Source organism: Rhipicephalus sanguineus, chromosome 3 (genome assembly GCF_013339695.2).
Source record: "Rhipicephalus sanguineus isolate Rsan-2018 chromosome 3, BIME_Rsan_1.4, whole genome shotgun sequence".
Lineage (NCBI taxonomy): Eukaryota > Metazoa > Arthropoda > Arachnida > Ixodida > Ixodidae > Rhipicephalus > Rhipicephalus sanguineus.
Genome location: NC_051178.1, coordinates 129,562,796 through 129,578,976, shown reverse-complemented (window position 1 = coordinate 129,578,976; position 16,181 = coordinate 129,562,796). Strand labels below are relative to the sequence as shown.

The following is a 16,181-nucleotide window of genomic DNA, read 5'->3' as shown; positions in this document are numbered from 1 at the left end:
TCATCATATAACGCGGAAAAAGATGAAGAAAATGGCTTTCGCCTTCGAAGCGTCTTAGGCAAGTGTATAAGGGACCCTGTGCGTTTTTTTTTTTTTTCTAATGCACTGTGTTTTGACTTGGCGCAAAAGACGTTCTATTGTTGCATTGTTACACACATTCACAATTGGAGCTTGTCATGACACTTTTGCACCGCCGCAATTTTTTCACACTGTAAGTAGCGTCGGTGAGTAACAACAGTGCTGCGAACAATTACACAGATGGCTGCACGTTGATAAAGAGCAGCTTGCTGCAGTTTATGGCCAGAGCATTCGCTGTTTTGCTGATTAATTTTTAACGCTGCTGTGAGTTAAGCTAAAAATCTCTAATTTCGCTAGAACAAATAATGCTGAAGAAGGAACGAAAGTCGACAATCGTCAAGTTCAAAGACCTTCAGGATGTCTAAGGAACAGGTGCTTTCCTACAGAATTAACCATTCGTACGAAGATTCGGAAGGTTCATTCGTGCCTAAGCGTCGCGCTGCGCCGGGGCTCTCGAAATTGCATTATCCTGCTCCATCGAAACAGGTGAGGCCTAAAATTTTGCCAACGGCGGCGTTCTCTCTTTATGCCTCGCGATACGGTGATGGCTAAAGCGACACGTTAGATGCGCTGCATTGTTTTGCCATAAAAAATTGCCATGTGACAACATGAATCCAAAAACAATGATGTGGAGAAATGCATGGCCGAGGAAAAAAGGCCTTTTTTATTTGCGCACTTAACTAGCGAATATGTGAAGACGAATTTGCGACAACGTAGTTGTTATTAAATAAAAGTAGAAATGAAATTAGTATATTTATTATGTATGGTGTTTTATAATGACATCCCAATAAACTTGATTTTACTTAAATACATCTGAAAGAGAAGGCAAGAAAAACTTGCAGCCGCTTTCAGCCAAACTGACTATTTCTGCATGGCTTCTGCAATGCTCGGACCCTTAATTAACTTTCTTGGGTTCTTATGGATATAAGTGTGAAACCATGCCCTGAAGCCTTCCAAAACCATCTCGACCATTGCGATGGCTGTTTAAGAAGCATTGATGTCACATTGGGCATTATCTTAAGAGCCGACCACTGGCCTTAAATAGAATTCTTCACGTGCTCAGATCTTTATTCGGGCGACGAAGAGAAACTATACGTGTTCTACGTGCGCTCCATCAATTATAGCTAATGCTAAAACAAGTTGTTTTATCCTACTGTCATTTAAGATTCCGCGGATAATTTCACACAGTGCGCTGTGAAGTGTCCCCAAAAGTCATGTTCACACCAGTAAGTCATTATTCGCAATACGCGAAAGGGGCTTTTATATCTGTCGCTACGCCGAAAAAAATATATGGAAATTTTAGTATTTCTGTTTACGCAGCGTGCGTCAAACTTCCCGTCCGACGCAAGCGTAACGAGAACGTATCAGTGTTAACTCCTTGAGGTTTTCTAATCAAATGGGGCTAACCATTTTCACGCTTTACCTTTTTTTGAAAGGATTACTTGAGGTGTGACCGCACATAGCAAAATCTATTAATCTACTTGAAAAAGAAGCACCATGGGAAAAGACCTCTTGACAGCTGTGTGCACACTTGCAGTAGTTATATCCGGTAAGTGCCTTTTAAGTCTTACAGCGCGGTTGCAAATACGACATTTAAGCGCTGAGCAGCGAAAACCCTTAAGATATCGAAGTGTCAGATCATGCTTGAATAGTCGAAGCGCATTTCAGGCGTGTAGTTAACCTAAATGCGCTCTTTAATGTCTATAATTGCCCATTTGTTTATCTCAGGCGTACGATCTGCTAGAAAAAAGACGTTCGGACTTTTTTTTTACATTTACACGTCCTTGTTAATAAGAAACGTGAAGAAATTATTATAACTCTTTCAAGATTAAGTTCAAGTTCACAGTAATAACAGTGTTAATACTTAAGTAGTACTCGATACTATCATAACAGCTTTTCTAAAACGTTGTGATAGCGCGTAATTATATATCGTGCAGCTGTTTATCGAATATGCAACAGTCGCAGATTCCAAATGCTGGCCAAGGAACTACGGCTTTGGCAGTAACGTGTGCGTGTGCAGCATGGCGTACTGCGACTTTATCGGCGACATCGGGCCCCTGTCGCGAAGAGCAGCAGTTGCCTTCGAGAGTACCAAGGCCGGCCTCCGATTCGAAAGGACTGTATTATTCCGGAAAGAAACAGGTTAGTTAAGATTAGTACCTCTGCCATATTGTGCACCAGTGCTATACATATCCCATAAAGCATACTAACGCACCCTCAGCTGAACACTCTTGTATGTTCTGTTTGTGAGTTTCATTTCTCGAAGATGTGAAAATTTTAACGTGCATCAATGACACCAGCATGAACAATACTGTTCATTGCTGAACAGCCAGGCGCACACGAACTCAGGCACTAATAATAAGTGCAGCTTTGTAAAATAAGAATTGAATATAGTCGCAAGAAAGTATAGTCTCTTGCGCGCACTGCAATTCAACAATATAGCATTGTCCAAGGATGCCGTAGTTTAACTTTTAGTTCCGTTACATGCGAAGTTACCGGCATGTGCATTTTATACTGCACTCTGTACCTAATATAACGAGTCAAACTGACAAATCAGATCACTTTTAAGTTTTAATACTATGCAAGTCGACTGTCCTTCTCGGATACCTGAAAGGACAGCATAGTTCGTTTACATAAGTACGGAATACATACTGAGCAGTTGCAAATATTTCGCTATGTTGGCTCGTTCCCTTGCTAAAGGAAGCTGAAATACAGAATTGTTCCTATCAGCGGATGTCAATGGCAGCCTTCACTTCGCTCCCCCACTCTCCTTGACGATTTGATCTTTTTTCTTCAACAGATTCACCTGACTCCAACACACTGCTGCTTGTGGTAGACCCCGAAATAAAGTACCAGGAAATCTTTGGTTTCGGTGGAGCCTTCACTGACTCGGTCGGTTTGAATATGAGACAGCTCCCAAACCAGCTGCAAGAGGCTATTATCGCGTCCTACTACTCCCCAGCAGGTAACACCGGTGTTTCGTTGGCGCACATATCATCCGCAGAGCTTGGCACTGGCCATTAAATCTCAATTTTATCGCTGTAACCACGGTTCTGAAGTACAGGTTTCAATGTTTTTTACTACACGATAAATGCGGGCGTTATTGAGATTACCATCATCATCCTTAAAAATCATTGTCTATGCAAAAGCGGATGTGAAATAGATTTGGTACAGGCACGCATTAATGATATATCATTAATGGGTTGCTTTCACACATAAGAGGTTGAAGAGGAAATGCGTAAACCCGAAGCGACGAAAAGTTGTTCCACTGACGAAGAGAAGTCCACCATTTAAGATCTTGACTTTAGGCTGCTATTAGACTGTTTGGTTTCATACCAATAATCGTGGCCCCCGGAGCGAATCATGGAGGCCATGCACTCCGTCTGAGAAGCCTTTGTCTTGTTTGAATTTATATCGAATGTGTTGATATTGAAGCCCGAATATATAGCATAAGAGAATTCTCTGCTATTTTTCACATATTTATCTCTATTTAAACAAGCTTTAAGTAGTTTTTATGGCGAATAATGCATTTATATTCGAATGAAAATTCAACGACACAATATAAACCCCTAGCTCTTTAACGTTCCCTTTTTTTTTGGTAATTCACCGAAGAAGGTGCCACTATTCGACTGATTTTCTCGCATGACTTCAGTGCCATTAGAATAAAGTTTATTAAGGTGACCACATTCTGTGTGCTCACCGTTACGACATAAGCATATTAATTTCATATATTTAGCTTCGTCCTTCAAGCAAACTGCCTAATAAAACAACTTCTGTTTTTGCGACAGGAATAGAGTACAGTATTGCCAGGATTCCAATGGCCAGCACCGATTTCTCGGTACGAAAATACACCTACGACGATCACCCAAACGACTTCTCACTGCTTAACTTCACTCTTGCCGAAGAAGACTTCAACCTCAAGGTACATGTAGTGATTACTAAAGCTTTACTTATGCCTAGCTAACCACAGTTATAGTCTGTCATTCAGACAGACATGTTATTAGCGCTGTGAAGTGCGTAAAAGCGATTTGAATTATCGCTGTGCTTGTTCTCACTGTTGCTGGAGGCTCCAATTTACTTATACGATTACGTATCTCGAAGTGGCATGTGATTACGGGTAAATGACAATAAGTCATTTTATTGCGACAGCAATTATATAGATAGTCCCGGCTGGTTTTTGCCGTCGCCATCGCCGCCGTCATGCACCGTATAAGTATGTATATATATATGAAAGTCCCAAAGAAAAATAATTCAGAAAAATGCTTCTGAAGCGCGGAATCGAACCAGCGACCTCTCGCTCCGCAGCGCGTGGCGCTAACCACTACGCCACAGGAGGAATCAACTTTATTTACACATATGGTGCGGTCCTCAGGGTGGCTCCACGTGGGCAGCAACCCTTTCGGCCCAGGCAGCAATAGCTAGCTGCGTTTCGTTAATGGAGGTTCTAACAAGCTCCTCCCACGTTGACCGTGAGCGAGCTGGGGGGAAGAAAGCCTTCACAGCCCCACAATATGTTATTTTGTGCGGCCAATTCTTGCGCGCTGCAATTTTGGCAGATTGGGTTAACCGATCCACATGGAATTAGCGCCAGCCAATGAGGACTAGGAATGAGTCAGTTTGAATGCGGCGGAGGATCGTGGCCTGCGCTCTTGTGAGGATTTCATCGGGCGGAGGGTAGACTAGCCGTTCACTTTTATAGATATTCGTTATATCATTAAAGGAAGTCGGTGCCTCACCAGGGAAGACCGGGTCCGAGAGACGCGCCTTCCAGTTTGTTAGACCTCGGGCTACGCGGTGCGCCTCCTCGTTCCCAGGGTTCCCCGAGTGGGCAGGGACCCATACTAATTCAATAATTTTGTCACGCAGGCAGTTTCTTTTTTTTTAAATCCTCGCCGCCCTGATGTTGATGCTCCCTTTCGAGGTATTGATTCGCCACAAAACGCAGATATACACACCCTTTACCACTGGCAGGACTCAGAGACGGCAGGCGCTTATAAGCGTTTCTTCATTACCAGCGAGATGGCGCGAGGAGCGCAACGGGCGCACTTAAAAGTCGTCGGCCAGCTCGCTCGCTTCTTCTAATATTTGCGCAAGGAGAACCTTGCCCTACCGCTGTCTGCTCGCGCGCTAGTTGCTGCCGGGGGGCAGATGTTTCTGCAGCGTAGCAGCGCGTCCATCATGGGCCACTTTTTTATGTAGGAGATTACTGTTATGCGTCCTGCAGGAAATCCTGTAAAAATAGGAAACTAGATGCCGGACGCGCTAACTACGTAACTATTGCAAAACTAAAACCTGTTGTGCTAGCCAGTTTGCGTCGAGTGCTATGGCGACGAATGATGTAAGAGCAACTGCGTGATTTCGGATACCAGTGCAAGCAATACCTTAGCGGCAACAGAGCATGCTGCCTGGGCATCGCGGAGTTGCCATTTTCAGAAACTTGGCGATGTCCATGTCAAGAAGCCTATCTGGCGCAGCCTCCTGTATGGCGCTCAACTTGAGCATTATGGCTGGTGCGCGACGTAGGTGTCGTTCGCAGCATGTCTTCCAGCACGCCTCCGATCATTCTCGCGGCTCTCCACGCCAGAAAGGCTCTTCGCTATTTCGAATACAATTAGACGAAGTGTTACCACCATGGGCAACTGCATTGTAGTAGCGACATTGTAATCATCACAACGTTATTGCAACGGTTGTTCCGTATAAAGCTGGAAGTTGCGCGCATGGCTGTAGAAATATTGTTCAAAGAAGATGGCGCTCATTTCGCGTCAGGTGAGTTCACTCGTGCAGTTACTTCTAGTCTGCTTTTCTTGTGTTCTTCTTTACGCTATGAACTCGCCATATAATTAATTCGGAGAACTGTAAAAAGGCATATGACGTCAGCAATAGGCAAAGAGATCAAACCACTCGAGTGTGGCTTACGTTTTTGAGAAGAGATTTTGTGGGGCAGGCATTCCAGCGCTGAGCGTCCGTTGGTAGCATCAACAGGGAGGTGGTCAGATATTATTCGCCCTACTGTAGCCCCTGAATGCGCTAATAAATGGAAGCATGAGAAGCTGGAGGGAGCAACATATTTTTAGGCGATTAATATCGTTTGCTGTCAATGTGGCTAAGCGTCGCACCATAAGAATAACCGAAGTTTACTGTTTTATTGCGTTGTTTTTAGATACCGTACATGAAGCGAGCAACGTATATGTCGAACAGACCGATATGGTTCTACGGAAGTCCCTGGAGCAGTCCCGCATGGATGAAGACAAGTCATAAGTTGGAGGGTCGTGGATTCCTCAGAGGAGATCCGGGTGGACCTTTCTACAAGACTTGGGCAGCGTACTTCGTAAGGTATACGGGATGCACCGGCGTTTACGAATAGATTTTCTTTTAATGAGTAGATTTATGTGTAGGGTTGGTTGTGTGACAATAGAACTCGCAGTGTACTCAGTGCCTGTATCTTTTACTGGCATACAATTATTCTCAGATACATGTAATGCGCAAAATGACATTATTTTTCCGAAAAAAAAAACATGTTCGGATGACATTGCGCAGGCGACACATATATTGTGGCGTGCGCGTATTCTACCAAACAGTCACAGAGTAAAACGTCGCTTTTCTGGGCAAAACGTAATACAAAAATATGTCCAATATGTCGGTAAAATAGGAATGCTCGATTCCGAAAAATCGCGTTTTGTTTTGGAATCCACCGACCAGCTATATCTGATCCCAATTTTGAACGAACAACATATTAGCTGGAATAAAGGAGAAAAGACTTTAGTACGCTAAAGAAAGGCAACCGATATTTTAGAAAATATCAGCATTGCAGTTTCATAACACCTTGCGAAACAATGGCCTAAATTAAAGCTAAAATATGCAAGCATACCGTATCTGAGGAAGTATGTTAGAAACTGATGTGAGATATCAGAACAAACAACATGACTAACTCCACAATTGGTTTACATTATGCATAAACAGGACATAAACTCATTCAGCTCAAACAGATTTCAACAAATGATTACAAACCACCTAAAATTTAGTAGGGCAGCATAATTTTCATAATGAAACACGTGCATTCTGAATCACGCTTCAATAGCATATCCTGAACTATCAACTTCCTTAACGACGTTGACGTGGTATGTTTGTGCAATGCCACCTGAAAGTTGTCGCCTAAAAGGAGCGTTCAACACCTCTCTGAATCTCTTGCATTGACGACAGGGTGCCTGTCGTAGTAATGTGCATCACTCTGTGGAAGAAATTCATGTTTGGCCCACTATATGACTCTGCTTACACCACAAACAGTAAACACAAAGGCCGATTGCGGATGGTGCGTCTGCAGACGACGATGTCTGCTTCCACGCGATTTTCTGACAACGCTTGACATTCGTCATAGTACCCAGAGTGCGCATTTTTACTTGTGGCCTTGCCAATTTTCCCGCGTGTATCCAGGTTTGTGCAGGCATACGAGAGAGCAGGCATTCCCATCTGGGGCCTGACGGTGCAGAATGAGCCGGCAGCTGGCTTGGTACCCTTATATCCTTGGCAGGCTTTGGGCTTCACACCGACCACTCAAAGGGACTTCATCAAGCTCGATCTGGGGCCCGCGTTGAACATGGCGGGCTACGGAAAGCTGTAGCTTATGATGCTCGATGACAATCGCCTTGGCATTCGATATTGGACAAACGTGGTGGGTGCGCACTTTCAGCAAAGGCTTTAAGCAATCGCGCACACTTTAAGCAAAAGCTGTTCGTACCGACTCATCAGGGTTCGTCTCTATTCGCGGTGAAAAAAAGCACTAGTTAAAAACTTGATGTGCGCGGTCGACAATAACGAGACACTGCGATCAAAAAAATAAGGGAAGCTGCACTAGCAAAATAGGGCTTCTACAATACCATTCAAGTAACTCTCACTGCAAGAGGAGGATTTACCCCTGCATCCTACAACATACCATACTCAACAATCCATCTCTACTTAAGAATGCGGCTGACAGCCTCATTCTGGCGTCACAAAAAATAATCCCAAGTGCTTAGTTGACAGTCAACGGCAATTACAGTGAAACTTCATTTGAACGAACTTCAAGGGGCCCCAGGAAAAAGTTTGTTAACGTGAAAGTTCGTTGAACTGAAATAGCCATGTTGCAACTTGTTATCAGGAGCTAAAGAAAACATCAGTAGTTGAAATGAACTTCAAACCCTATTATTTGCAATGCTGCTTATTTGAGTATTAATTTCTGCACATTGAGCATGTTTTGAAAAATGTAGTAATCCTTTGCTGCACTTGTGCCCTTAGGACCTTCTCCAGCCCAACACTCTGCTGGGCAGCGAGAACCTTCACTTTTTCTAAGTACATCAGTGCTTATTTAGCTGAAATTCGTGGTGCTTTCTCTACAAAGCTTACTTCTTCCTCCTCCTCTTCTGCTTCCTGAGGCAGGACGCTCGCTACGATCTCTTCTGTAGACAAAGTGGCGCATGTCTCAACGCGACAGTCACAAGTGACATAGTCCTCAAAACGCAAGGCGCTGTCTGTACCCAGTCTTTCAGACAATTTCTGGTCAATATGACGTGAGAGGCATTGTATGGTGTCACAAAACATGTTCGTAGAACTGAAATGCGCTCTGCACTAACATCGTTAAACTGAAATGCGTTAGCGTTGGGTGCAACGGCGCGTCGGCGGGGGATATAAAAAAAATTCGTACAACTGAACAGTTCGTTTAAATGACGTTCGTTCAAGTGGTATTTTACTGTATTTAGATACGTGACATCTTCTTCAGTGGACACAAGGTTTCTTAGTTCTTACCACGAATCGGCTTCTTACTGCGAGAATGAGAATAAGACGCTGGAAGACTTCTTTATTAGTCTAAAGTGAATTAGTGTTTCTGATTAGAGTTAATTTATAAGAAAGTGGTACTAAAAACGACGAAGTGACGTAAAAGTGTTGTGGCATGGTGTTTCTATTTATTACTTTCTGCTAATTATCAACATGCAGCGTAAAACTACGTAGTCGGCATTGGGCTTTCACACTTTTGCTATGGGGGCGAGCGTGGTTCCTAACAAATATATATTACCTAGCAACGTTCGGGATTTCAGGATGTTGTCCATCATTCTTAACCATGCAAACGACGAGCTAATAAAAAAATTCTTGTTCAGAGAGCTAACAAAATAGGGTAAGCTAGCTTCCGCCTGCTCTAAAAGAGGCCTTCAAACCGGTTACCTTTTACGGCGAAGCTGTATGTAACTAGGCCATTCGGAACTCCGCGAACAGTTACCTGCTGAGCTATTACCTACACAACCGTACACTATTATCGTCATGAACGGCCTTTACCTTCAAATTTTAAGAAAAAAGCCAGGCCTGCGCTGAAACCGCAGCACAGTCACAGCGAAAGCTGGAAGAGCGGCGTTTCTAGAGCCCGTTGTAAGCTCTCTTGGGGCTACAATACAAGTACACTAGAAAGGTACCCACTACGCCATAAATCACACTCTTTGTGAAGTTGGGAAGCACCTACTAAGCCATTATTCGTCATTCAGCGGAGAAGCGAGGCACCAGCTACACGTCTGTAAGGCATTATGTGCACTTTGTTGACGCGACGACTGATGACGATGAAGAATTATGACTCAGCCCTTTGTAATGGGTTGGAAGCTTTAAACGGCCCACCAGTTATGTAATTTGCATTGGGTGACGCCCGGTCGCTATTTCCCTCTCCCGTCATGCTGTATAACATACGTTGACGTGGGAGAGAGACGGGGGGGAGCGAAGAACTTTACTGAGACCCCGAGGAAATGCATCATGCGCTTATGGACTTCCTTGGCCACCAATACAAGTGCACTTGCGAGGAACCCACTACGCTATAAATCATTGTAATTTTACTGAGACCCCGAGGAAATGGATCATGCGCTTATGGGCTTCCTTGGTAACCAATACAAGTGCACTTGCGAGGAACTCACTATGCTATAAATCATTGTAATTTTACTGAGACTCCGATGAAATGGATCATGCGCTTATGGGCTTCCTTGGCAACCTATAAAAGTGCAGTTGCGAGGAAATCACTACGCTATAAATCATTCTAAATTTTGAGAAGTAGGGCAGCAGGCACTGTGCCATTTTTCGTCATTCTACGGATAGCCGTGGTACTTGCTAAACGCATGTAAGGCATTATGCGCACTTTGTTGATGCTGTGACTGATGACGATGAAGAATTATGGCAGAGCCTTTTGTAACGGGTTGGAAGCATTCAACAACCTACTCGTTGCGCAATTCGCATTGTGTGACGCCTGGTTACAGAATTCGCGTTGTGCGACGCTTGGTGCTTATGTTACTCTTCTACCACGCTATATTGCATATGCTAATGTGGTTCCTTCCTGACATGAACCCTGTATAGGACCTTTTTGCGATGCAGTTTCAAGCACCGGCATGGCTCAGAGGTCGAATACTGGGCTCACACGCAGAGGGCCCAGGTTCGAACCTCGTTCCATCCTGGAATTTTTTTCTTATTTCGTTTTTTTTTTTCTTATTTCGAGCGATACTGGTTACGGACACCGGCGGCGGCGGCGGCGGCGGACAACAACGGCGCCAAAAACGGCCGGTGAAATGATCTCATAACAGCCTTCGCTGTAAAAGCGGCCGTGGCCGCCCAGACTGAGTTCAAACGGCAGTTGACGAACTGGGCGAATTCGTTGACGTGACTGCGACCTTCAAAGTAATAAGAAATATGAACGTATCGTAACTACGCGAACAGTTATCTAGTCAGCAATTATATCTACACAACAGAACAATCTTTAGCAGGTATGCGCGGATAAAATTGGGCAAACACCACAACTCACCACTGGTCCACTAAACATAACCAGAAAACAGGGACATAAATAAATAACTAGATAAATTAGCCAATGAATAAGTAAATATATAATGATATGTGTTTTGAATAACTAATGAATTAAATAGTGCATAAATAACTTGTGCGCTGCATTTCTAACCGAGGTGAATCGAGGAGGAATAGCTTTAAAGGAGCATACGATAAGTGTAAAAATTATTAATGTATAAGTAAATAAACTAATCAATGAAATAAGCAAATCCGTGTACTGCATAGCTTCACTAGTCAACCATGAGAGTGGAATGGCCCATGAAGTTTCATACAGAATCGTAAAACGTTGTTGCCATGTTCTCTTCATCCGAACACACAGGTTTTGGGCGATCCAGAAGCGACAAAATACGTTCATGGAATCGCTTTTCATTGGTACATGAACCGCCTGATCGGACCGTGGGTTTTGGACAAGGTTCACAAGAGCTATCCCGACAAGTTTATCTTGCCATCTGAGGCCTGCACTGGTTACAGCATGAAGGAGCGTGGTGTCAAGCTTGGAAACTGGGAACGGGCAGAGGAGTACGCCTCTGATATACTCCAAGTGAGATCTGTTTTTACAGGGTTGAGCTATATACGGCTGGGTTCTTGCACATCGCGTCCGCGGACAAAGCGACGCATAGGACAACAATTGTCGGCGGCGTACATATGCTGGTTTATGCATAAAGTGCCTTAGCAGAGGCGCCCCTTCGCCACCGCCAATGCCTGCTTCACAAGTGTCGCGATACTCGTCGGTGGCACTTCCCACCAATCGCTGCGCCCCTTTGTACCGTAACGCGGAGATCGAGCTAGCGCTGTTATCAGCAGTTGCCCTTCGACTTGTTATGGGACGGACGCGTGTAGTTCGCTTGCCACAGTTCACGTCGCCACATTTAATAGTTGCCTTTCATTGTTTCACGCACGACCGGCGTTATTTTCCGTAGAAACAGAAGTTTTGCGCTGCTAAGCCCGTGGGTGAAGGTCCAGTTCCCAGCACAAAGGAAGGAGAAAGCAACGAGGGAGCATTGCGCAGTGCGATAAAGAAAGAAAGAAAGAAAGAAAGAAAGAAAGAAAGAAGAAAGAAAGAAAGAAAGAAAGAAAGAAAGAAAGAAAGAAAGAAAGAAAGAAAGAAAGAAAGAAAGAAAGAAAGAAAGAAAGAAAGAAAGAAAGAAAAGTAGTAGGTCAAGCACGCACACGCCAAGCTTCGACTGGCCACATTTTCCCAATATTCTTTTTTGCGCATCACGACGTGAACAAGGCGAATGCCCCAAGCCACCCGTTTTCCTGCGTGTGCGTCTACCGTAGCACTGTTAGTTTAGTTTTTAAATGTACAGAAGGGCAAGGCTACAGTCAAATATGGCGTCATCGAAACCCATCCGTAAAATAGTCAATGGACTCGTGGTGCCCTCAAATATGCGTACGCAGCTAGTGCTATTTAAATCCCTCATTTATCCATTTTCGGCCACTCTTCCCCGTCCCCAAATGCAATCCGGACGTGCGTCTGCTTATCTTCAGTGCTTATCTTTCCCTCTATTTTTCTATACCTAGTGTAGCAATTTATGTAATAGTAGGGAATAGTAGGCAATCACTTCGGAATCCATTGCAACATAACACACCATACATTATGAAGACTTCGCTTCATTCAGTACTACACGTTACTTCATGTGTACTGATTTTACTTCTTTGTGGCACACATATGCGTCCTTCATTTCCGAAATGCAGGACCTCAACCATTGGGCTAGTGGGTGGACGGACTGGAATCTGGCTTTAGATACTGGAGGCGGACCCACCTGGGTTAAAAACTTCGTTGACTCGCCCATCATAGTGAATGCCACTGCCGAAGAGTTTTACAAGCAGCCGATGTACTACGCTCTGGGTCATTTCAGGTAAACACACTTTTCTTTCTGGAGGCATGAAAGGACAGTTTTTCTGCCCGAGCAGCATATGTTGAATTTCTGGCGCTAAATGCAAGATATCTAGTGAATACAATGGCTGACTTGCAAATCATTTCATGTGACCATACCTTTTTTTTTTCTGCAGCAAGTTTCTTCCTAGGGGCAGTGTCCGGATTGACTCCCGTCTGAAGCAAGGTTCAGCTAAGATCGAATACACAGCTTTCTTGACACCGGAGATGGCAGTCGTTGTCATAGTCCTCAACAGGTGAGTACGTCTTCCTTAGCTTTAGCGAATCTCACGTATTTTACCAAGACTATATGCTTAGCGTTGGCGTTGCGTCTAAGGTATGAGAATGACCTGAGAAAAAAATTGGTATAACGGAAAAAGGACGGGGGAGAAGTGAAGACACGAACTAACAAACATGTCTTCACTTCGTCCCCGTCCTTCTTGCGCCATACCCATTTTTCTCAAGCTATAAACCAACTAGCTCATCAACGAGCCCTGTTAACAATTGCCTAACAATTCTGATGTTAGCCGAATGTTAGTCTACATCGGCTTGATGATGAGAGCTCAGCAGTTCTAGATCATGTCTGAGAATGGACACTGAAAATCCTTTCCTTAATGTGGTTATAGGTTTTTTAACTGGTTTTAACATGTTTAAGGCTACTGACTCGTTATACGTCCGCCAAGCTTACTCTAAACGTTAGTGTGAATGTCTATCCGACGCAGGCCCACGAGGTGATCAGGAGAAAACGTAGACTACGCTGACTTACATGAATATATTTTAGGGGCGAAGCTCCTCTTAGTCTAACCTTGTCACGTCTCCGTTGTCCGGCGTAACCACCTTTGCAAACTGCCCACTACTTCCTCTTTGCAAACATCCCACTACGATCCATCACCGATCCATTACTTCACCGACCATAAAGCCGTTATAATGAAGGGGAAACGGAAGCCACCTTTTGCAAACTGCCCACTTCTTCGTCTTTGCAAACATCCCACTACGACCCATCACCGATCCATCACTTCACCGACCATAATGCCGTTATAATGAAGGGGGAACGGAAGCCACGTCTAGCTACCACTTACGATTATTAAAATTTCTTGTATAAATATATACATCGTTTGTCACGTCCTTGATGATGTACTGGGCTATCGCTTTGATTACTGCTGGGCGAAACCACTGAAGATTTCACGGTGTAACCATGATTGCTTCAGGAGCTTCGCCCAAGCTCTTCATCATTCACCCGTGGATATGCTGTGAATTTTTTGAAATTGGTGCCATTCAGTAGCGGGGTTGAATCTACACGAGAATAAGCAGAGAATAGAAGCATGACGACATCTCAAGGCGCGAAAAACAAACGCAAACACATCAGAAGGCTAGCATCTAATAACGCCAGCATCTAATAAAGAAACAGCGCTTCAACATTTAAGGACGCAATATGCAATGTGACGCATTTAGAACGACATTCTTTGTAATTTTTGAGACGTCATATTGAAGTGCCATGAGGTTATTCAAATTGTATATTGTACGTGCTGTGTATTTGCTTTGTTCTGGTGTTACTGGGGGAACTTCATCTTTTATGTAATTTTTGGACCCTGTATGTTCAATGTTCGACCCTTCCAAGAGCTAAGAAGTAGCCGGAGCCTTATTTGTGCATCAACATCTTTTATAGGATGTCAACAAAAAAAATCTGTGACATAATTGTACGCAGACATGCAACTAGGTCGAAAATAGGAAGATAACATAAATGGATATTTTATGCCTCTGTGATGACCCTAGAGAGATGGTTTGGAACGACAGACCACATACTTTGTTCATTTGTTTCATTTTCAGGAGCAACGAAAAAATCAAGCTGCGCATCATGGACGTGTATGGGTCAACCAGTATCCAGAAGATAATCGAAGAACGGTCAATAACAACATTTACGTGGCGTCTATAGGTTATTATACAATTACCGTTCATTTACGCTAACATCTGGTACTTCGACACGTTCATTTTGTCCCTTGAAAGGCACAACCGTCGGACTTCTTATTCAGGGCCCCGGTACTATATAGATCGGCCCCCCTCACATCATTGACAAAACTGGCATCAGAACTTACTCACGGCCTTGAGGCGGTAGGTGGTTTAATTAGGCTCGGACCTATGCTTCAATATGTACAGGTCATTGGCTACATTCGGCTGCATGCAGGTCGTCGGCTACATTTAGTTATGATCATTCATTCGTGGCGATGCTGTCCTCACCCTTCCACCGTCTTCCTTCTGCCGTCACTGCGTTTTCATAACGACGTCATCACATCTTAATATATTGTCATCGTCACGTCATCGACATTCCGTCATAGTCCTCTCGTCGTCGTTCAATCGTCATTAAAACATCGTCGCCATCGCGTCGTTATAATACCGTCACCGTCACCGTTCATGACCATAACATTATCAATGTCTTCGCTGTCGTCCACTGTCGTAAGAGCAGCTTCGTCATCCCACTGTCATAGCAGTCGCTGTCACATTTTCGTCTTCATATTATCGCTGTGATACCGTCGTCGTACCAGTGCCGCCATCGCATTGTCGCCACGCAGTTGTCTGTCATCTACCGTCGCTATTGTACGTCCGCGATTAAGTACAAACAGCGAAGCTCTTTAAGCCGGCCGTAAAAACTTTGGCGTGTACAGTGCGTACAAAAAACTATCATCATCATGAACCGGCACGCGCTATCTTCATGAACCGTCTCTTCATTCTCTTTACAGTGAAGCTGTTTATGCTATCGGTAAGTTGTTTCTCCGTCCTGCAAAACTCCTCAGGTGGGTATGCACCACAGGAGTTGGGCAAGCCCCACTACCGAGTACAGCAGGTGCAAGCGTTAAACGAAAACTATGCTCGGCGCACTGGAGCACGTGAAACACGTGAAAGAGAGAGAGAGAGAGAGAAAGAAAGAGAGAGAGCTTGCACAAAGCCGCGCAAGGCTTGAAACAGCGAAGCTGGACGATTCTGAAGTCCAATGTGGTTGCTTGTGGGTTGTTGCTAGACATTAGCTAGGTTATGCTAGGTTGTTTCTAGGTTGCTTCTAGGTTGTTGCTACGCTTTAGCTGGGTGATGCTAGGTTGCTTCTAGGTTACTTTTAGGTTGTTTTTAGGCTTTACCTAAGTGATGCTAGGTTGTTTCTAGGTTGTTGCTAGGCTTTAGTTAGGCGATGCTAGGTTGTGTCTATGTTTCTTCTAGGTTGTTGCTAGGCTTTAGCTAGGTGATGCTAGGTTGTTTCTAGGTAGTTGCTAGGCTTTTAGCTAGGTGATGGTAGGTTGCTTCTAGGTAGCTGCTAGGCTCTTAGCCATGTTGTTTTCCAGGTTGCTTTTAGGTCGTTGCTGGGCTTTAGCTGATTGTTGTTAGATTGTTTCTAGGTTAT

The 16,181-nt window shown here is 44.1% G+C and overlaps 1 pseudogene; it reads left to right on the top strand.

The window, feature by feature from the left end:
• Nucleotides 1–239: 239 nt before the first annotated feature.
• On the top strand, nt 240–15,956 carry LOC119387128 (lysosomal acid glucosylceramidase-like; annotated as a pseudogene).
• Nucleotides 15,957–16,181: the final 225 nt, after the last annotated feature.